At 41.0% G+C, this 22,512-nt stretch overlaps 1 protein-coding gene across 4 annotated transcripts in view; it reads left to right on the forward strand.

Moving 5' to 3' along the window:
- The first annotated feature begins 6,310 nt into the window (after positions 1–6,310).
- The window catches only part of STAMBPL1 (STAM binding protein like 1), a 53,567-nt gene continuing 37,365 nt past the window's right edge, over positions 6,311–22,512 (forward strand). For 2 of the 4 annotated variants that reach the window (XM_006058446.4, XM_006058441.4), the window contains exon 1: positions 6,809–6,995. The gene's annotated coding sequence lies outside the window, so the exon portion shown is untranslated. Of the gene's footprint in view, positions 6,756–6,808; positions 6,996–7,130; positions 7,714–22,512 lie in introns of those variants that run through there. The other 2 variants (XM_006058442.4, XM_006058443.4) reach the window with 2 other exon arrangements.

The raw sequence follows: 22,512 nt of genomic DNA on the forward strand, positions 1-22,512 counted from the left end.
TTTTTAATTTCTTTTTTTTTATTTTTATTTTTTTTTAATTTTATTTTATTTTTAAACTTTACAAAATTGTATTAGTTTTGCCAAATATCAAAATGAATCTGCCACAGGTATACATGTGTTCCCCATCCTGAATTTAATTTCTTTTTTATTGAAGTATAGTTGATTTACAATGTTGTGTTAGTTTTAAGTGTACATCTATACAGTCTTAAAACAAGTTTCAAAATTATTGAGGACTCTAGAGAGCTTTTATTTATGTGAGTTACATCTATCCATTTTTTACTATACTGCTGCTACTGCTACTGCTCCTAAGTCACTTCAGTCGTGTCCCATTCTGTGTGATCCCAGAGACAGCAGCCCACCAGGCTCCCCCGTCCCTGGGATTCTCCAGGCAAGAACACTGGAGTGGGTTGCCATTTCCTTCTCCAATGCATGAAAGTGAAAAGTGAAAGTGAAGTCGCTCAGTCGTGTCCGACTCTTAGCGACCCCATGGACTGCAGCCCACCAGGCTCATCCACCCATGGGATTTTCCAGGCAAGAGTACTGGAGTGGGTTGCCATTGCCTTCTCCTTTTACTATACTAAAAATAATATAGACACATTTAAAATATTTATCAATGTAATAAAAATAATAAACTGATCCCATGTTAAACCAAACAACTCACTTTCATTACAATATAATGGTATTTTCACCAAACATAATGCAAATTAGTACGAAAACTGGCCCTATTTTATATTATTACAAGTCTCTTTCAGCATCTGGCTTCATAGGACATGACTGGATTCTACACCTGTGTCTGTACTCTGGCTGTGGAGACAGCATCCATGCAGCTCTGGAAAACTTCACTACAAACTCATGAGAGATTGAGGACAAAAATGTCAAATCATGGATTTATGTTTTCATGAAAACAGTTTTGACCTTGCTGAACAGACTGGATAGTTTTGACTGTCTGAAAAGATTTCAAAGGTCACTTTCATATTTTGAGAACCATTGGTATAAACAACTGCAAACCCAAGAGTTTTAAGAACAAATGTTTTTAAAAATATAATAATTTCTAAAGCACATGCTTTTAAACACACAATCTATGAGATGAGTTTTTCTTCCAGTAGAATGAGTTGGTCATTTTCATTCACTTTTCCCCCTTGATTTTAAAGATAATCCAGAGTCAGGAAATTTTAAATATGTGAAACAAAGAACAAGAATCCCAGTTCATCTGGTCTCAGGAAGGACCCCCAGTAAAGAAAGTGAAAGTTGCTCAGTCATAACGGACTCTTCACGGACAGAGAACTCCTCTGTCTGTGGAATTCTCCACTCAAGCGTACCGGAGTGGATTGCCATTCTCTTCTCCAGGGAATCTTTCCCACCCAGGAATCAAATCCAGGTCTCTTGCACTTCAGGCAGTTTCTTTATCATCTGAGCCACCAGAGAAGCATTCCAAGGACCACCATTTTATGTGCACACACCAAACAATTTGGGGAATGCACAAATGCAATTTCAATTTCTTAATCAATTTAAACTCAACCCTGCCCACTTTCTCTTTGCACTATTGTTGCTGTTCAGACTCTAAGTTGTGTCCAACCCTTTGAGAACCCATGGATGGCACCACGCCAGGCTCCTCTGTTCTTCACTACCTCCCTGAGTTTGCTCAAATTCATGTCCATTGAGTCAGTGATGCTATCTAACCATCTCATCCTCTGCTGCCTCTTTTTCCTCTTGCCTTCAATCTTTCCCAGCATCAAGGTCTTTTCCAATGAGTCAGCTGTTTGCATCAGGTGGCCAAAGTATTGGCGCTTCAGCTTTAGCATCAGTCCTTCCAATGAATATTCAGGGTTGATCTCCTTTAGGATTGATTGGTTTGATCTCCTTGCTGTCCAAGGGACTCTCCAAAGTCTTTTCCAGCACCACACTTTGAAAGCATCAATTCGGGCCCAGGTTTTTTTTACTGTCCAGTTCTCACATCCTTACATGACTACTGGAAAAACCATAGCTTTGACCATACAGACCTTTGTGGACAAAGTGATGTGTGTGTGTTTTTTTTTTAATATGCTGTCTAGGTTTGTCCCATAGCTTTATTTCCAAGGTGCAAGTGTTGTCAGTTTCAGCAAATACGATTCTATTAGGATGTTGACTGATGGGGAGAGCAAAGACTACTCCAAACTTAGGGACTTTTGGGTGCCCCAAGGAGAGTTGGCCAGCCGCCAGGTGAAGGCCAATCAGAGGCAAGAAGTTGCCTCTTTGTCTTAAACACCAACACCCTGTGCTCATCCAACTTCTCTGAACAGACTTATCGCTGATGTTGTGGAACAGGAAAAAAAAACTCCCTACTACTCATCCAGTGAGAAAGGCATTACTGTTTTGCCACTTATTACAGTTGGGAAATACTCAAATGCAGCATTACTTAATAAAGCAATTTAGAGTTGCATTCCAGTTTCTATATGTACCATCAACTAAGCAAATGACAGGGGAGACACTATCCCTTAATTCATTTTGTGAAATAGTGTGACCTTCCTTTCTCCCTCCCTTCTTTATTCCTACCTTTAGATTTTTCTCAAACATTTGTTATGTAACTATTACAAATGAGGCAGTGATAAATTATTGTTGTTTTAGTCCTTAAGTTGTGTCCAACTCTTTTGAGACCCCATGGACTGTAGATCATCAGGCTCCTCTGTCTACGGGATTTCCCAGGCAAGAATACTGGAGTAGGTTGCCACTTCCTTCCCCAGGGGATCTTCCTGACCCAGGAATCAAACTCTTATCCCCTTAATTGGCAGGCTGATTCTTTACCACTGAACCACCAGGGAAGCCCACTGTGACAGATAAAACATTACTATTTTTCTGATTACAATATTGTTTATTTTTATTTAATATTTATTTTCCCTGAATAAGACAAAACCATGTCCTTTACAGGAAATTTAAATTATAGCAACGTGTAAAGAAGGCAATTAAAATTGCCCATAACTAATCTCTAGGGGGTAATTTTAATAAATTACCTTATGTGTTTTCCCTCTGTTTTTACCTACTTGAGATTTTATATATACATATATATATATATATATATATATGCAGTTTTGTACCATTCTTATTTATTTAACATTGTATTGTAAGCAGCTTCATAATAAACATAACTTTAAAATCCAAAGTTGGTGATAAATATCTCAGTGGAAAAAAATCGTACTCATTTCCAATTTCCTTAGGATAAATTGCTTCCCGGAAGTGGAATTACTTTGGGCAAAGAGATGTGTGTATTTTATAGCTTCTGTTATATAAATTAACACACTGATAAATTCCATCCCTGGGAGAATATCCAAATTGCACCACCAGATAAGGGGCTCATTTTATTGCATCCTCACTAGCATTGAGGTCAACTTTTTTATACACAATCTTTGTTAATACAATGGATAAAGGTGGAAAATCCTATCTTTTAAAGGGATTAATATTGAAATAGAATCTCTACAAGTGGAAGAAAAATTATAGAACACTTTAAAATTCTCTAAGATAAAAGTTGTAGGGCATCCCTGATGGGTTAGTGGTAAAGAATACACCTGTCAATGCAGGAGACACGGGTTCAATCCTTGGTCCAAGAAGATCCCATATTCTCGAAGCAATTAAGCCCAGCTCTTGAGCCTGTGTTCTAGAGCCCATGCTCTGCAACAAGAGAAGCCACCGAAATGAAAAGCCCAAATATGGCAACTAAGTAGCCCCCAGTTGCCACCAGAGAAGAACCTGTGCAGCAGCACAGCCCAGAACAGCCAAAATAAAATTAATTAATTTTAAAAAGTTGTATAAATACTTGTGCCCACCTTATTATTGTTATTATCATTATCATTATTTATTATTATTTTTTTAGGCCCCACTGTGCAGCGTGAGGGATCTTACTTCCCCAACCAGGGATCGAATCTATGCCTCCTGCATTAAAAGCATGGAGTCCTAACCACTAGACCACAACGGAAGTATCTGTGCCTACTTTTCATTAATTCAGTTAATGAAAGGGAAGCAGAGTTTGGATCAACCCAATGGCACTGTGTCAGAGCTCTCGTAGATAAAACTGAAACCAATTCTGGTTAACTTAAGCAGAAGGGAAATGTCTTTGAAGGCCATTACATCAAACCCCGAAGAGACAGGAAGGTTGGAAAAGCAGGCTCATCAAACAGGCAGGGCCGCTGGGTAGTTGGCATCAGAACAGGCAACACCGCCCAAACAGCCTGTGGAGGACACCACTGATACCGCTATTGGACTGCCCCGCTTCTCACCTCTGGCACTGCTATTTATGGGCACCAAAAGCCACTTTACAAATAATGGTGTTATTTCAAAAATGTCTCTTTGAATCAGATTCCAGATTCAGAGACATGGATAAAGTAGGTCATGAGACAGTACCTTAGCTGGTACAGGGAGGAGACCCTGAGTATGGCCATTTTGGCTTTTATGAGAGCTTGGGATTCTAGGCAACAAGACCATGATCAACGACCACTGTAAATATTTATGTGGGATTCTTTGTTTCAGAGTATTAATATTTTTTAGAAATCTTGAATAATTTTTTAAATAGCCAATGAATTTTAGATTGTCTAGTAGGTCATGGGGCTTCCCTGGTGGCTTAGATGGTAAATAATTCACCCTCAATGTGGGAGACTTGGGTTCAATCCCTGGGTTGGGAAGATCCCCTGGAGGAGGGCATGGCAACCCACTTGAATTCTTGCCTGGAGAATCCCCATGGACAGAAAAGCCTGGAGGGCTATAGCCTACAGGTTGGGTCCCAAAGAGTTGGACGTGACTGAGCGTCATGAGATTATCTAGTTGAGGACTACACACTCAACTGTCTACCATATCCTCATGGTCAGTGAGGTGGGGTACAAAGGAGTGGTGGGAGTGTGGGAAATTGAAGCGCATATTCCGTTCCAGATGATGGCTGCTAGAACCCACCATGATCCAAAAATTGCAAGTTCTTCCAACTTTCTAGCACATGCCCAAAGTCTGAATTTTTATAAAGTTTCCTGATTTTACTTATTTATTTTCTTAATTTTTGGCTGTACCCCACAGCCTGTGAGGCCTTAGTTTCCAAACCAAGGATGGAGCCGTGCCCACTGTTTTGGAAGGCAGAGTCTTAACTACTGGACCATCAAGGAAATCCCCAAATTTCCTGATTTTAAAATTTAGACTCAAATTTAAAATTTGAAAGCAAAACAACCCCCCCCCCTTGACTTTTCCCCCCAACCCCAATGACATCATTGCTTCTTAAAATTCAAGGGTGCAGACCGCCTGTAATAGTCAGACCTCTCCATTTCACAACCCAGCACAGGTGTTGTGTGTCCAGTCTCTTAGTCATGTCTCTTTAAGGACCCCAGGTTCCTCTGTCCAAGGGATTTCCCAGGCAAGAATATTGCAGTGGGTTGCCATTTCCTTCTCCAGGGGATCTACTTGACCAAGGAATGGAACTGGCGTCTCCTGTGTCTAATGCACTAAAGGCAGATGCTTTACCCGCTGAGCCACCAGAGAAGGCCTCTAGGTAGGTAACCTGGGACAAATTACCTTGCTTCTTTGTATCTCAGTCATGGGGAAAATAGCAGTAACTTTTCTAAGGCTGTGGAGAGGATGACGTATGATTTCACGTCAAGAGTGCCCGGCTCAATGCCAAGGCCATACTAAAAACACTACACATGTTAATATAATACCCAGCATATATAATAGCTTTCATTACCAGAGGACAAAGAGTGGGCAGAAAGGAAGAGGACTAAAGTGTTTCATGGTGGTGGTGGGTAATGGATAAATCTCAAGATGGAATTCCTAACAGGAGGTCTAATGAGATTTTCCATCAAAACCCTTTCCTTCCTCTGACTCCAATGCGAGTGTGTGTGCGCGCTCAGTCGTGTCTGACTCTCTGCAACCTCATGGATTGCAGCCCGCCAGGCTCTTCTGTCCATAGGATTTTCCAGGCAAGAATACTGGACTGGGTTGCCATTTCCTCCCCCAGGGGATCCTCCTAAGTCAGGGAAGGAACCCCAGATTCCTGTGTCTCCTGCATTGGCAGGCGGATTCTTTACCACTGCGCCACGAGTTCACGCTCAAATCCTGCTGTATCACCACACGTGTACACTTAAAAGGCACCTACTCTGGTCCACCTGGGTGACAGTGATGGCGGAGCAAAATGAGAATTCCGGGCGAGGAAGGGAGGGGCAGAGTTTCAGGAGAGAAAGTCTCGCTCCATCGTTTCACACTCCCTCGAGGCCGAAAGCAGAGACCCGCTTCCAACCGCGAGCTCTCTCTGGGACCACTGGAGGCCGCCGCCGCCGCCGCCGGGGAGAGGGAGGGGGACTGAGGCAGAGGCGGAGGCGGCACCCAGGGGCCCGAGCAGAGGCGGCCAGGACTATCGCAGGGGCAGTTTATTTTCTTGCCGCGGCGGTAGCAGGGACGGCTGCTGCAGGCTCGGTTTCGCCAGGCCTGCGCGTCTGGGATTGAGGGAGCTATCTGCTCCGGCGCTGGGGAGCCACGGCGGCGAAGAGAAGAAGGGGAGGAGCGCACCGAGACCCAACAAGTGAAAGCGGCAAAGCACCACCAGCCCGCAGAGCAGCGGAGGAGGGTCGCCGAAGCCAGGGAGCGGGCGCCTGCTCCCTGGGCGCGCTATCACCCGGCGGCACTGCCTTCTAGCGAAAGCCACCGCGGCTCGGGCTGCAGCGGCCAGACGGATGCCCAGGCCACACGGCAGGCGTGGAGAGAGCCGCTGCAGTCGCCGTGCCACGCGGGCTCCGGACATCAGAGACTGACTGGTGAGTAGGCGCGCGCGCCCGCGGGTGAGCGCGCACCGGCACAGATGCGTGTGCACGCCGGGCGCGTGTGCCACCGGCCTGGCGCGCACTCGCCCCTCTTCCGCTAGCGGCGTCCTGTCCCGGGCTTGCTCCGCGGGAGGAAAATGCGCTTTGCCAGCCGCTCACTTCCTTCCTGCCAGCCCTGCGATCGCCTGTCTCCGCCTGCGTTGCCTCTGTCCGCCCCCCGGCGGGCCCCCAGGGGTTAGTTTCACCTTGATGGGGAAAGCAGGAAGCTGTGACTCCTGGGGGGCAGGGCGGGACCCTGGCGGTGATCCATGTACCCGCGTGTGTTTCTGGTATAGACTTGGGGTGCGGCCTCGGAGATGGTTCAGAGAGCCCACCGCACTGTCTTTGGGGGTGCGTGGTGTGGGGAAGGAAGGGGCGAGGTTGGAAAAACAGGCGTCCCGGAGGGACGTGTGGCAGGTCTTTGTATCTGATGCTTACTGTTATGCCCTTGACGAGCCACTCTTAAGGCTTTTTTTTCTCACCTGAATAACGTATAAGCCTTAACTGAAAGCCTTAATGAAATGCACAAAGTGGCATGTCACTAAAACATAATTTTCCAGAACTTTCTGAAACAACCCCACACCGCTGATAGTCAAAAGCCTAAGGTGTTGTAATTACAGACATTTAGAAATAAAGAAATAAACAAGAAGTAATTCAGGAAGCAGAACCTGATGGGGAGGATTGAAGGAAATCTTAAGTGCTTGAGTGGCATGGGGGTGGCTTTATGGAAATCAGTGTTTGGTAGTAAGTAAAACAGAAATCTAAGTGAGCTCCGGAGAGCACACTGCGTTCCAAACATCCTGCTAGCCACTGAGAATAAAATGAAGTCCTGGGTTTTAAGGCGTTTCCGACTTTATAATGGATAATCATCAGGATGCTGCTTTATGATTTCACGATTCAAGGCCCTGTCAAGGTCAGTATGGCAGATTCGTTTCAGCAGTTCAGTTACACCTGAATGTTTGATTTTCTGTTTCCAGTTTAGGGGAGTAGTTTTCTATGGTGGTTTTATATAGAGATGAAGCCTGTTATCTGTTTTTCCAAACCTTGTTTTAGTTGGCAGTCTTTGTGGGATGGATGCTAACTTGAACTTCAAAGATGTACTCTGTGACTCTGTTATAGTGGGCATTATGTAGCTTCTCTGTAAAGATCTATGTTTCCATTTAATACTGAGTCAGTGCCTTTGAGAATTAGGTTCCTCTTTACGATGTACTCCGTTACATCTTTTTCATTCAGAAACTTGAGATGTTATTGGAATCCCCCTGGAAAATGAACGTCTGCTTGTTTTCTGTTCAAGCGTATATACAGCAATTTGCTTGCCTCTTGGGAATCTGCTCTTGAATATACTACTTTAACTGTAATTTATGTATCAGCTGGTTCTTGGGAATTTTAGGAAGAATCTTGTTTTCTTACACTCTTTTGTCAAGGAAGCACCATTTAAATCAGCAGGTAAAGAGCCCTACTGCTTTATCCACTGTGGTCTTCAGGGTCAGTTTCTTGCGTATTTTCATCCTGTTTCATAAGCCTCATTCCCAGTGGGAGGCTTGGAGGGAGAAATGGGAGCATCGTGGCCCCCAGGATGGAGGGGACCTCAGTAAAGAGACTTGTTCCTGGAGAGGAGACTGTTTCTGGGATTGGCTTCCGAGAAGGACTGATAAAAATAGTTAAAGAATTGTTAGCAATGGTTATCTCTCTCTCTTTTTTTTTTAAGCACAAAGGACTTAACACAGTTTGATCACATTCCTCCCTCAAGGATTCTTCTCAAACCTACTTACAGCTACAATCCAGGGAGTGAGGTTGCCTTTTACAGAGAAGGAAAGCCTGGTGATTCTTGCTCAAAATCTGAGGGGTAGAAGAAATAGTACATGCTGCCCAGAAACTACGAGGTGCCTCCCTGGCGGACACATTTACCCATTAGACACACTTTTAAACCACTGGGCTTGTGATTCTGTCTAATCCTAGCTTTTTTTTTTTTTTCTCGGTCCTGTGAAAAATTTAGAAGTAACTTCAGTTGAAACTACAAAAAGTGACTCATGGTCATTCTGGAAAATATGATGGTCAGTTCTCTGTCTCTGGAGGCTAATACACTAAATATTTAGCTGTACACTAAATATTCATTTAAACGAATACCAATTCTAGAATCTTCCTATGCTTACTATATAACCTCTTTTAATGTTGACTGTTTCTAGCCATCATTTTATAGGAATCATTAAACATTTTGTCAAAATGGAGCCAATTGATACAGTCAACTAAGACCAACTGAAGGAACAATAGCAATCCTTCTAAAACAAAATGAAAAACCACTGTAGTGGTACCTACTGACTTGCTTATTTCAGCTGTCTGAACATGTGAGTTGTGCAACTGGATGTGTTGAGTGTACATTCAGAAATCCTGAGTTGACATCAGAATGTTCAACTCAGGAATGATCTGGATGTAGCTACATCTGGATATGCCTTTTGTCAGAAATTAGTTGGATTTCTAAGCAAATCAGGTGAACTTCTAGTACAATCCTTCATCTTCTCATGCTGAGTGGAAAAGTCACTTAAACATTTGACAAATAGCTAAGTCTTTGAAGTTCATGTTTGATTTTCTTTCTAAGTTTTAAATTTAAATCTATACTATTTTGTCCGTTGATATGGTTGGAAAAAAGACATTAATTCAGACCACTGGTTACTTAGCAACTTGTATTTATTAAAAGCAGCCCTGTGAGATAAGAACCAGTAATTCATATTTTTGCTTAGCTCTAGTTAGCCTTTCAAGACACTTTTGGAAATGAATGCATTGTGTGATCTTGAATATGAAGGGTGTTATGCCCCCACCTCCCCCCTTTTTTTAATAGTTCTCATTTTCCATCCTCAGTCATTGGAGGTTTACCCTGTGATTCATGATCTAATTTCAGAATGAAAGATCAGAAAGCTGACTGAAATTTGCCTAGATATTAACATTATAGTGCATATAATAAAGCAGATTTTTCTGTTATTCTTCCCTTTTGAGACTCCAGTCAAGCTGTTTAAGATGAGATACTTAAATATTTAAGTTTTTTTCTCTTGGGCTGTGCCCAAAATAAATAAAATTTTAAAACTGCTTATCATGGTTTTGAAGTAGCACAAACACTGCTCTTCTCTGCATAATGAAACACAGCCATTCTTATCAAGTATTTATTTGGTAAGTAGGCACCAGAGCACTTGAACTAAAGTTAAAGTCATGTTCCTTTCATGTCTTATTAAGGTCCTTGAAAGCAAGGGAGTGGAAATTTGATTTTGGTAACATAGCCAATTCAAGATAGGTTTCTTGAAAGGAGTAGGCGTGAAAGAATCTTTATGGAAGGGCACTTTGGCAATTGGGTGGGGAGTGGATTGGCAAAAGGAGAGAGTACAGGTATAATCTGGTGTCAGATAATGACAGCCTAACAGAGGATCCCAGTGACACTGGGATGAAGAAGGGAAAACTTTAGACAGCCAGACATCAGGATTCTTTGTTTTATGTGGAAGAGGAGGTGTTAACCTGGGGTACATACAGTGTGGTCACACACGTATTCCACATCCACAGAACACCTCTCCACTTGATGCAAAGCATTCTTTCCTCCCAAGCCCTGATGTAACCTCAGAATCTTGCAAACATTTGACAAATGCTTATTAATAAAAGCATTAGTTATGAGACATGTGCCATATGCTGGGCACTGTACTCAGCCTTTACGTGTGTTATCTCAAAGATGATGTAGTGGTTAGGAACATGAACTCTTTTTGCCATTTATGAGTTATGTGTCTTTGGGTGAGTTCCTAAGTTCTCTGAGCTTCAGTTTATTCGTCTTTCAATTGGGGTGTTAGTTTTTCTCTCATGAGGTTTGGGGGAGGAGTAAATGAATAAATAGATATAAATGGAAAGTTCTAAGAAGTGTCTGACATGAGGTTAATTGCAACATGTTTGTTATTATTATTATTAATTCATAAAACAATCTTATGCAATAGGTACAATTTTGCAAATTAAAAAACTGAAGCACAAAGAAGCTAGGTAAATTGCTCAGGGTCATTGCTCAGAGAGTGACAGAACTGAGCATCAAACTTAGACAATCTGACTGAGTGTCTGCTTTCCTGACTTAGGTGGGGACACTTATTAGAGTGAGAAAAGTGGAGGCTTGTCTTCATGAGAGTTGGTGCTCCAATCATTTCCACTGTAGAGTTTATCATCTCCTGTATAGAATTAGTACCCAGATTCTTGTACAAAATTATTTCTATTTTTCCTTGATGTTTAATGGTTTTGTAAGTGGTATTTTTCATTAAATTCCTTATTAAGAAGGGTTCCAATTTGTTTTTGCCTAAAAGTTGACCTGTGTAATATATATTATATTCATTTGTGACATCCCTTCTTATACCTAGTGAACCTTTGCTGGAGGCAGGAAGATTGTGTGTGTGTGTGTGTGCATGAGTTGTTCCGTCATGTCCGACTCTTTGAGACCCCAGTGACTGTAGCTTGCCGGACTCCTCTGTCCATGGGATTCTCCAGGTGAGAATACTGGAATGAGCTGCCATTTCCTACTCTAGGGGGTCTTGCTGACCCAGGGATCAAACCCAGGTCTCCTGCATTGAAGGCAGATTCTTTACCAGCCAAGCCACCAGGGAAGCCCGTGTAATATGTACTACGTATCTTTTATACAATGTGTGTGTGTGCTCAGTCGCTTTAGTTGTGTCCAACTCTTTGCAACCTTATGGACCCACCAGACCTTTGCAACCCTATGGACCCAGGGATCAAACCTGTGTCTCTTGTGTCTCCTGCATTGCAGGCAGATTCTTAACCCACTGAGCTACCTGGGAAGCTACAGTGTATGTAGTGTATACATAATATAATGTGTTCATTATATAAATGTGTGCATTATAAAAATATGCATTATATGTAATATATATGCTGTATAATACATTATATTAGGGAGATATTTACATTATATATAATCACTGGATAAGGAGAGATGTTACAGATGAGTATGTATATATTATATTATTGGAAATGTATCCAATATTATAATAATTCCAATATTATATTATTGGAAATTATTGGAAATGTAGTTTGAAAAATTTCTATGCCATCTACCTTTATCCACTTTTTAAGAGTCTCATATATCTCCCATTCATAAACCATGGTGAAGTTATGATGCTATTTCATGACCATTTTTATTCAGAATATTTTAGAGTATTAATATTTTAATTTAAATATTTTAACTTTAATATTAAAATTAAATTTAATTTTAGTTTAATTTAAATTTAATATTAAAGTTAAATATCAGCTATTCTTTGACTTGTTGAAATAATTACATCACATCTAATTATAAAAGGCCAGATCTTTTTTATTATTGGACCTACCACTAACATTATATTATACTTCAGCTATACCTCAATTAAAAAAAAATAGATATCAGATTTTAATTAGAGGTGGGAAGACTGCTACGGCAACAAAGAATAAAAAATTCTCAATTCCTCCACAACTTCTTTAGGAAGGAGTATGTCATCACTGATTTCAATATTTTAACATTACGTTGTTGTTGTTGTTCGGTCACTCAATTGTCTCTGACTTTTTGCATCCCCATGGATTGCAGCATGCCAGGTTTCCCTGTCCTCTACTATTTCCCAGAGTTTGCTCAAGTTCATGTCCACTAAGTTGGTGATGCTATCTAACCATCTCATCCTCTGCAACTTTCTTCACCCTTTGCCTTCAATTTTTCACAGCATCGAGGTTTTTTCCAATGAGTTGGCTCTTCACATCAGGTGGCCAAAGTATTGGAGCTTCAGCTTTAGCAACAATCCTTACAGTGAATATTCAAGTTCCCTTGGGATTGACTGGTTTGATCTCCTTGCAGTGCAAGGGACTCTCAACAGTCTTTTTCAGCATCACAATTTGAAAGCACCAATTCGGCATTCAGCCTTTTTTATGGTCCAACTATCACATTTGTACATGACCACGGGAAAAACCATAACTTGGACTATATATGGCCCTTTGTTGGCAAAGTGATGTCTTTGCTTTTTAATATGCTGTCTAGGTTTGTCGTAGCTTTCCTTCTAAGAAGCAAGTGTCTTTTAATTTCATGGCAGCAGTTACCATCCACAGTGATTTTGGAGCCCAAGAAAAGAAAATCTGTCACTGCTTCCACTTTTTTCCCTTCTGTTTGCTGTGAAGTGATGGAAACAGATGCCGTGATATTAGTTTTTTTTAATGTTGAGTTTAAGTCAACTGTTTCACTCACCTTTTTCAAGGTGAGGCTGTTTAGTTCCTCTTCACTTTCTGCCATTAGAGTGGTATCATCTGCATATCTGAGGTCATTGATATTTCTCCCTGCAATCTTGATTCTAGCTTATGACTTATCCAGCCCAACATTTCACATGATGTACTCTGCATATAAGTTAAATAAGCAGGCTGACAATATACAGCCTCGTACTCCTTTTCCAATTTTGAACCAGTCGTTCTATGTAAGGTTCTAACTGTTGCTTCTTGACCCGCATACAGGTTTCTCAGGAGACAGATAATGTAGTCTGGTGTTCCCATCTCTTTAAGAATTTTGCACAGTTTGCTGTGAATCACACAGTCCAAGGCTTTCTCACAGTCAATGAAGCAGAAGTAGATTTTTTTCTGGAATCCCCTTGCTTTTTTTATGGTCCAACGAATGTTGGCAATTTAGTCCTCATAATTATTTGTTTTCATAAATAACTTTCAGAAATTTGTAACTCATTGTTTTTTTCTAAAGAGGCAAAAACTATTCTTGGTCTTGTGTAAAAAGTTCATGGATACTATTTACTTGAGGAATATTTTTTAAATCTGACTTTTAAAAATATAGCCTGCGCTGTTTGATTTTACCCTTTTGTGTTAGTAATTATTTAACTGAAGTCCAGTTTATTTAAAGGAACTGTTTTAAAAATTTGTGAGTTTAAACTTGATTAAGGATGAAAGAATTTGAGTTTTTATGAATTTGGTGTTTTGTTTTTACACTTTTGCTATACTTAGGTTTCAGCAGTACTGCAGTAACTGAACCAAAGATTCAACCCAGGTTCATATAAGAGATAACTGTTCAGAGACCCATCACAAATTATTCACTTTGATTGCTTCACTTAATTTGACTCTGGTTTATCTGGAAACAGGTGGCCAGTGATGAGTCATTTTTAACCCTTCTAGGCCCCAGTTAACACTGCCTGCCTGTTTTGTCTGCCCAGGTACTTAGAGGTACACTCTAAGGTACCTCTTAGGGTGGGTCTCTAGGGGAGTATTATATTTCAGACTTGAATGGCTAGGGCAATAATCAACTGTGCACCTTTTCATTAAAAGCAGAAAGAAAACTGTAATCACTAATGGCCATCTTGGTTAACTTCTGCTCATCTAAGGACCCTGTAATTTTATTTAACCTGTTTATGGAGCCTTGTCTTTTAACTCTGGAAGCATGAATTTCAGCCACTGGGAAGAAATATGGGGAGGCCTTCATGCCTGTGGGTTCATGCTTCAGTCTTCTGATGGGTTGACTCCAGGTTTTTTTTTTCCAATCTGTTTTGTCCTTGAAAGATTGGCTTTTAAGTTGTTCCATAAGGTAAATTTTCTTTAACGGGAAGAACAATTGGAAGTGGTGAATAGAATGAGGTTAGAAAAGAGAAACCTGGAATAAATCCTTCATACATTCCTGTTTTTGTAAAAATGGGGCAGAGAAACTGCTTACTGAACCATTATACCTCTTTAAGGGGGAAAAAAATGAAAATCATTTGGAATCAGTAGTGGGTGTGGAACTTTTTTGTCCAAATATTGAAAAGTTCAAGAAATTCAAATATGGCTTTGAAAGAAATGTAAATGACATTCTTAGGAGATCAAGGTTCTTTTTCTTTCATCAGAATGTTAGTGAATGTGTTAGTCACTCAGTTGTGTCCAACTCTTTGTGACCCCATGGACTGTAGCCCACCAGGCTCCTCTGTCCATGGAATTCTCCAAGCAAGAATACTGGAGTGGGTTGCCATTTCTTTCTCCAGGGGATCTTCCCGACCCAGGGATCAAACCTGAGTCTCCTGCATTGCCGGCAGATTCTTTACCATCTGAGCCACAAGGGAAGCCCTTTCTTTTGGTCAAGTGTAATATTATTGAAAGACTTAGAAAGGTCACTAAGGCAGTGCATTTCAAACTGTCTCAAAAAACCAGAACGACTTCCATGCCACCCCTGTAAGTTTTAAAAAAATTTTGTTTTATTTTTTGGCCATGTAGTATGTGGGATCTTAGTTCCCCAACTGGGAACTGAACCTGTGCCCCTACATTTCATAGCCCCTGGACCACCAGAGAAGTCTTCCCATAGGTTATTTATTATTCAGTAAGTCTAGACTGGGCCCGGGAGACTTCTTTTAACAACCTTTTCAGAGAATTCTGATGCAGGTGGTCCATAAACCATACTTAGAGGAAAACCTATTTAGAAGCTAAATTTAATTTCATATTCAGATTTGTGCTTCTGTTTTTAAGTTTTATGCATTTATTCCTCTGACTTTCATATACATTTTTATGGAATAACATGTGTCAGTGCTGCCTTGGGGTTTTTATAATGGCACCCAATACTGTGTTTTATTTCCTTATTACTACCTATTTTTAAATAGATGAAATCAGAAAACCACAGAGTTGGTGGGAAGTTTTAGAAAGGATGTCGAACCTTCTGAATGGCGGATGTTGGGGTAGGACAGAGAGGGTTTGATCAAAAAGAGAAGTAGAGGAAGCCATATATTACGAAGCAGTGGAAAACAAAGTCAATAGTGCACAGCACCGAGGGCTGGCAAGAGTGCTTGGACCTCTTCTGGTAGGCAGTAGGTTGCCAGTTGCTTTTTTGAGCAGGGGACTAACCTGATGCAAACAAGCCTTACTCTTGTGCAAGGGACACCTGATACCTGGTCCAGAAGAGAGGATTCATGAAAGGCAGAAGGGAGCAGGTGAGCACTTAGGCCTTGATTTTAGCAGGACTGACTGAAAGGTTCATGAAGCAGAATTGTCCCAAGCTGTTTTCCTTAAGGCCTATGGCCAGTAAATTGCTGTCTCCAGCAGCCGCAGCGGCGGCACAGTGTTAGAGTCCACCTGCCAACAGAGGAGACGCGGGTTCGATCCCTGGGTCAGGAAGATCCCCTGGAGAAGGAAATGGCAACCCACTCCAGTATTCTTGCCTGGAAAATTCCATGGACAGAGGAACCTGGTGGGCTACAGTCCATGGGGTTCACAAAAGACTCAAAGGTGACTTTACTAAACAACAACAGGCAGCTAGCTGCATGTTATGGTGTAACATCAAGGTCACCCAGCCCAGCCATCAGGACATATAGTCTCTCTCAGCTTTGAGAGCCCTTGAATAACTATATATTTCAACTAGTATTACTGCCATACCATGGTTGGGCATGAGTCTCACATTAGACAAGGGAAATAGACTCAGGGAATAATTGATCAGAATCCATACATCTAGAAACTGGCAGGGCTGGACTAAAACTCTGGAGCTACCTACTTATGATTTATAGGCTTTAAAAAAAAAAAAGTATTATTTGTCTGATTATAAAGTGATACATATCTGTAACAAATTATGTTGAAAGTGAAAGTGTTAGTCTCTCAACTGTGTCCGACTCTTTTCGACCCCCTGTACTTTAGCTCACCAGGCTCCTCTGTCCATGGAATTCTCCAGGCAAGAATACTGGAACGGGTCACCATTCCCTTCTCCAAGGTATCATCTCAACCCAGGGATCGAACCAAGGTCTCCCATATTGCAGGCAGATTCTTTACTGTCTGAGTCACCAGCTGAAAACAGTCCAGTGTATGTTGTTCAACTTTTTTCTTGCAAACACCAAAATACATTAAATACATATGTATTAGGAATACAAGATGGGAGTTGTGTTATTTTATAACTTGCTTTTTTTTCACTTAATGCTGTAACTCGGACAACTTCCTGGTTCAGAGCATACAGATGTAAGTCTTTTCTGATGGCTTCATTTACTATAGAAATTTTTTTTCAAATAACCTGCATATTTCCATTTCCTCCTACATATTTCAGTTTCCAGAATTGTAATATTTTTAAGCTATTCTGCATTGATTTAGAGCAAATGTGTGTTTAAGTGTGTGTGTGTATGTGCGTGTGTTATTAGTGTTTTATTGGGCAGGACAGTCTATGGGAAAAACTTGGAATTGCTGGGTCAACAGAAACAAGTACTATTTTTTAAATAGCCAATTTTTCTTCCAGTCTTCAATATTAAGTATGATGGATCATGTAAGTTTATCAAATAAATGAAAATACCATTTCAAATTCATAGTTTCATAATTACTAGTGAAATTAACATCTTTCACATGTTGCTTAGCCATTCATAGTTCTCTTATGACTTGTTCATTTGCCTGTTTTTATTCAACTTTTTATCTCTTTCTTACTGTTACCCAAATATGCCTTATAGTTTAGACATAGCCGGTATTATATATATTGCATGTCATGCAAACTTTTTTTCCTTTTGTTGTCCTTTGTTGAAGGAATTGTTAAAGGACTAGCTGAACATTTTACAAATATTTAATTTTAAGTAATTTCAGACTTACAGAAAACTGCAAAAATAGTACACAGAGTTTCTGTGTATCCTTTACCCATTTTCCCCAAATTTTAACACCTCATTAATCATGGTAGTTGTCAAAATAGGATACTAACATTGCTACAGTACTATAATGTCTAGTCTACAGATCTTATTCACGCTTCACCAGTGTCCTCCTTCTGGTCCAGAGTCCCATCCGGGATCACACATGGCATTGTGCTGTCACGTCTTCTTAGTCCCTTTTGGTCAGAAATGTTCCCTCCGTCTTTGTCTGTCTTTCATCATCTTGACACGTTTTCGGAACACGGGCCAGTTGTTTTGTAGAAAATCCCTCAATATAGGTTTGTCGTATATTTCTTCATGAGTGTATGACTAAGAGTGTGGCTTAGTCTGGAAATAGCCAAAAATATCTGCCTGAGGAAGAGATGCTTAAACTAACCCTGGAAGGATACAGAGGAAGTAAACGTGTGAAATGAGGGTACAGAGAAGGCTGGTGGTTTGGCAGCTGGATCAGACCCAGCTCTGTGGGACCTATTAAAGATATGTGATATTGACAGTGATGGGAAGCTGTTAAAGGGTTTTAAGGGAAGAAATGACAATATTTGAATGGCATGCCGGTTGTATGTAGAATTAAAGAGGGGCGTGATGGAAACAAATAGACCAATTAGAAGGCTATTCTAGTGATGCAGACATAATAAAAAGTGACACAGATTAGGCTCCTCTGAAGAAAGATGGTGAGAAAATGCAGATTTGAGAGTTATCTTTGAGGGTGACTCAGTAGATATGAGCGATAGAATAGATGTGGATTGAGGGAGGAAGGAGATGTATGGCAACTATTTCCAGGTTTTCCCGGGTTTGTGTAACTGATTGGATGTTGATGGCATGCACTGAAATACAGGAGAAATCTCTTCTGAAGTCAGATGCATCACCATCTCTGCTTCCCTTACATGCCAACATTCACAGTATCTTTGCCTGCTTGTGCCCCTGAATCCCAGTCTGTCCACTTCACTTCCAAGTTCTATGTGTTTTCCCCTCAGAATCTCTCCCAATAGCTATTTATCCTTTTACATTCTTTTTACCACTCTCAGTCCAGTCCTGGGATACCTCAAACACAGTTGCATCTTTGCCTTTTTTCTGAATTGCCAGTATCTTTTTTTCTATGTAAGTTTACCCATCATTCACAGACTCTGTTTTTTTCAGCTTCATTGAGGTATTATTAACAGTGTTAGATGCTCAGTCATGTCCAACTCTTTGCATCCACATGGACTGAAGCCTGTCAGGGACCTCTGTCCATGGAATTCTCCAGGCAAGAATCCTGGAGGGGGTAGCCATTCCCTTCTCCAAGCGATCTTCCCAACCCAGGGATGGAACCCAGGTCTCCTGCATTGCAGGCAGATTCTTTACCACCTGAGCCACCAGAGATTACTTCATTTGACTAAATAATGTACTATGTGTCTAGTTTGGGCAGATCACCTTATTGAGCAGAGTTGAGAATTAGACAAGAAGCTAAGCAAAACTGAAGAGATTCCGGGTCAGGTTGCCTCATGATAAAAAGAAACTGTCCTTGTCATACTCCTTACATAAAAATAAATTGCACACAGATCAAAGGTATTCATTCAAAAATAACTAACCATAAAATTACTAGGAGAAAAAGATTGGTAGACATAGTTAAAATTTTTATCATTAGTGAGTTTGAAGACCCTCTAAAGAATGATGTATAACCCAGATATCATCAAGGAAAAATAGATCGATTAGGCTAAAACTTTAAAAATTTGGTACAAAAATTAAACAACCTTCAACAAAAACTCCAACTAAACTAATAAATATAGAATAATGATATAGAAGGACAGAAATATAAAATTCACCATTTTCAAACTCGACAGAAATAACTGCTTCAGGAATGAATCATCTTTGAACGCTGAAATGAATAGGCAAAAGTATATTTGCATTTCTCAAAGTAACTCGCTATAAGATACTTTGTAATTATAAGAGGAAAACTAGTGTCTTTACAGGGAAGAAACCTGGCAGATGTAACTTAGGTGATCGAAGTTGACATCAGGTAACAAGGCAAATCGGTGTCTCCCTGAAGTACTGAGACGAATATGTCACCACTTCTGAGGTATTTTTGCCCCCAAAATGCATAACTACCTGTTGTATTTTGTATTTGTAGCACTTACCACAGTTTTAATGATTTATTTGTGCAGATGATTAATATCTTAGCGTCTCTCTGCTCAACTTCCTGCCTCTAGCAGAATATAAATTTCATAAGATGAATAGTGTCTGTATCTTTGCTCACTAGCTCCTAGCATGAAGTAGGAGCTTTATAAATAATGTTGAATCAGTCAGTGAATGAATGACTTTACTTAGAGGTAATACTGTACAAAAAAGATCTTCACGACCCAGATAATCATGATGGTGTGATCACTCACCTAGAGCCAGACATCCTGGAATGTGAAGTCAAGTGGGCCTTAGAAAGCATCACTACGAACAAAGCTAGTGGAGGTGATAGAATTCCAGTTGAGCTATTTCAAATCCTGAAAGATGATGCTGTGAAAGTGCTGCACTCAATATGTCACCAAATTTGGAAAACTCAGCAGTGGCCACAGGACTGGAAAAGATCAGTTTTCATTCCAATTCCAAAGAAAGGCAATGCCAAGGAATGCTCAAACTACCGCACAATTGCACTCATCTCACATGCTAGTAAAGTAATGCTCAAAAGTCTCCAAGCCAAGCTTCAGCAATACGTGAACCATGAACTTCAGATGTTCAAGCTGATATTAGAAAAGGCAGAGGAACCAGAGATCAAATTGCCAACATCCTCTGGATCATCAAAAAAGCAAGAGAGATCCAGAAAAACATCTATTTCTGCTTTATTGACTATGCCAAAGCCTTTGACTGTGTGGATCACAATAAATTGTGGAAAATTCTGAAAGGGATGGGAATACCAGACCACCTGACCTGCCTCTTGAGAAACCTGTATGCAGGTCAGGAAGCAACAGTTAGAACTGGACATGGAACAACAGACTGGTTCTAAATAGGAAAAGGAGTATGTCAAGGCTGTATATTGTCACCCTGTTTATTTAACTTCTATGCAGAGTACATCATGAGAAACGCTGGGCTGGAAGAAGCACAAGCTAGAATCAAGATTGCCAGGAGAAATATCAGTAACTTCAGATATGCAGATGACACCACCCTTATGGCAGAAAGTGAAGAGGAACTAAAAAGCCTCTTGATGAAAGTGAAAGAGGAGAGCAAAAAAGTTGGCTTAAAGCTCAACATTCAGAAAACGAAGATCATGGCATCTTGTCCCATCACTTCATGGCGAATAGATGGGGAAACAGTGTCAGACTTTATTTTGGGGGGGCTCTAAAATCACTGCTGATGGTGATTGCAGCCGTGAAATTAAAAGACACTTACTTCTTGGAAGGAAAGTTATGACCAACCTAGATAGCATATTCAAAAGCAGAGACATTACTTTGCCAGCAAAGGTCCATCTAGTCAAGGCTATGGTTTTTCCAGTAGTCATGTATGGATATGAGAGTTGGACTATGAAGAAAGCTGGGCACCAAAGAATTGATGCTTTTGAACTGTGGTGTTGGAGAAGACTCTTGAGAGTCCCTTGGACTGCAAGGAGGTCCAACCAGTCCATTCTAAAGATCAGTCCTGGATGTTCTTTGGAAGGACTGTTGCTAAAGCTGAAACTCCAATACTTTGGCCACCTCATGCAAAGAGTTGACTCATTGGAAAAGACTCTGATGCTGGGAGGGATTGGGGGCAGGAGGAGAAGGGGACGACAGAGGATGAGATGGCTGGATGGCATCACCAACTTGATGGGTATGAATTTGAGTGAACTTTGGGAGTTGATGATGGACGGGGAGGCCTGGAGTGCTGAAATTCATGGGGTCGCAAAGAGTTGGACACGACTGAGCGAGGGAACTGAATTGAACTGAATACTTGTGGGAAAGAGGTAGTTAGCCTTGGAACTGTTGAGTTCTCACTCAATCCCAGTTGGATGCCATGGTGAAAGTGGCTGGAGTGAAGACACAGTGCTCAGACCAAGCCTTAACTGAAGCCTTGAAAGAAACGTGGAATAAGAGAACATTAAGAGAAAAGTGTGTTAACATAAAGTGTGTTACAAGAAAAAGCTAGCTTAAAATTCAACATTCGAAAAACTAAGATCATGGCATCTGGTCCCATCACTTCATGGCAAATAGATGGGGGAAACAATGGAAACAGTGACAGACTTTATTTTCTTGGGCTCCAAAATCACTGTGGATGGTGACTGCAGCCATGAAATTAAAAGACACTTGCTCCTTGAAAGAAAAGCAATGACACACCTAGACAGCATATTAAAAAGCAGAGACATTACTTTGCCTACAAAAGTCCATATAGTCAAAGCTATTGTTTTTCCAGTAGTCATGTATGGATGTGAGAGCTGGACAGTAAAAAAAAGGCTGAGTGCTAAAGAATTGATGCTTTGCAACTGTGGTTCTAGAGAAGACTCTTGAGAGTCCCTTGGCCTGCAAGGAAGTTAAACCAGTCCGTCCTAAAGGAGATCAGTCCTGAGTATTCATTGGAAGGACTGATGCTGAAGCTGAAGCTCCAATACTATGGCCACCTGATGCGAAGAGTTGACTCATTAGAAAAGACCCTGATGCTGGGACAGATTGAAGGCAAGGGGAGAAGGGGGCGATAGAAGATGAGCTGGTGGGATGGCATCACCGACTCAATGGACATGAGTTTGAGCAAGCTCCGGAGATGGTGAAGGACAGGAAAACCTGGAGTTCTGCAGTCTATGAGATCGCAAAGAGTCAGACACGACTGAGTGACTGAACAACAAAGGTGAGGGAAGTGGGAGGAGAAAGGAACTACCTCTACTTCATTTAAAATGAGGCATGAGTTTGTTCTAGAGTAGGTACTGTTCAGCTGATCAAGGCCAGGCATTTAGAGGTTATTGGTTACTGTCTTAGAGAACTTTTTCCTAATGCACTGAGTCTTAGGTTTCAATGAACATAAAGATCTTCTGGGGCACTTGATAAAAATAGAGATCTGTGGGGCACCCTTCCCAGAAATTCTGACTCGGTGAGGCATAGAAATCTGTTTCTTGTTAACAACCACCCTCCTCCTCTACTGAGTAATTATGCTGCAGGTGGCCCAGGAACCACACTCAGAGG

The sequence above is a fragment of the Bubalus bubalis genome, chromosome 23, assembly GCF_019923935.1.
Source record: "Bubalus bubalis isolate 160015118507 breed Murrah chromosome 23, NDDB_SH_1, whole genome shotgun sequence".
Lineage (NCBI taxonomy): Eukaryota > Metazoa > Chordata > Mammalia > Artiodactyla > Bovidae > Bubalus > Bubalus bubalis.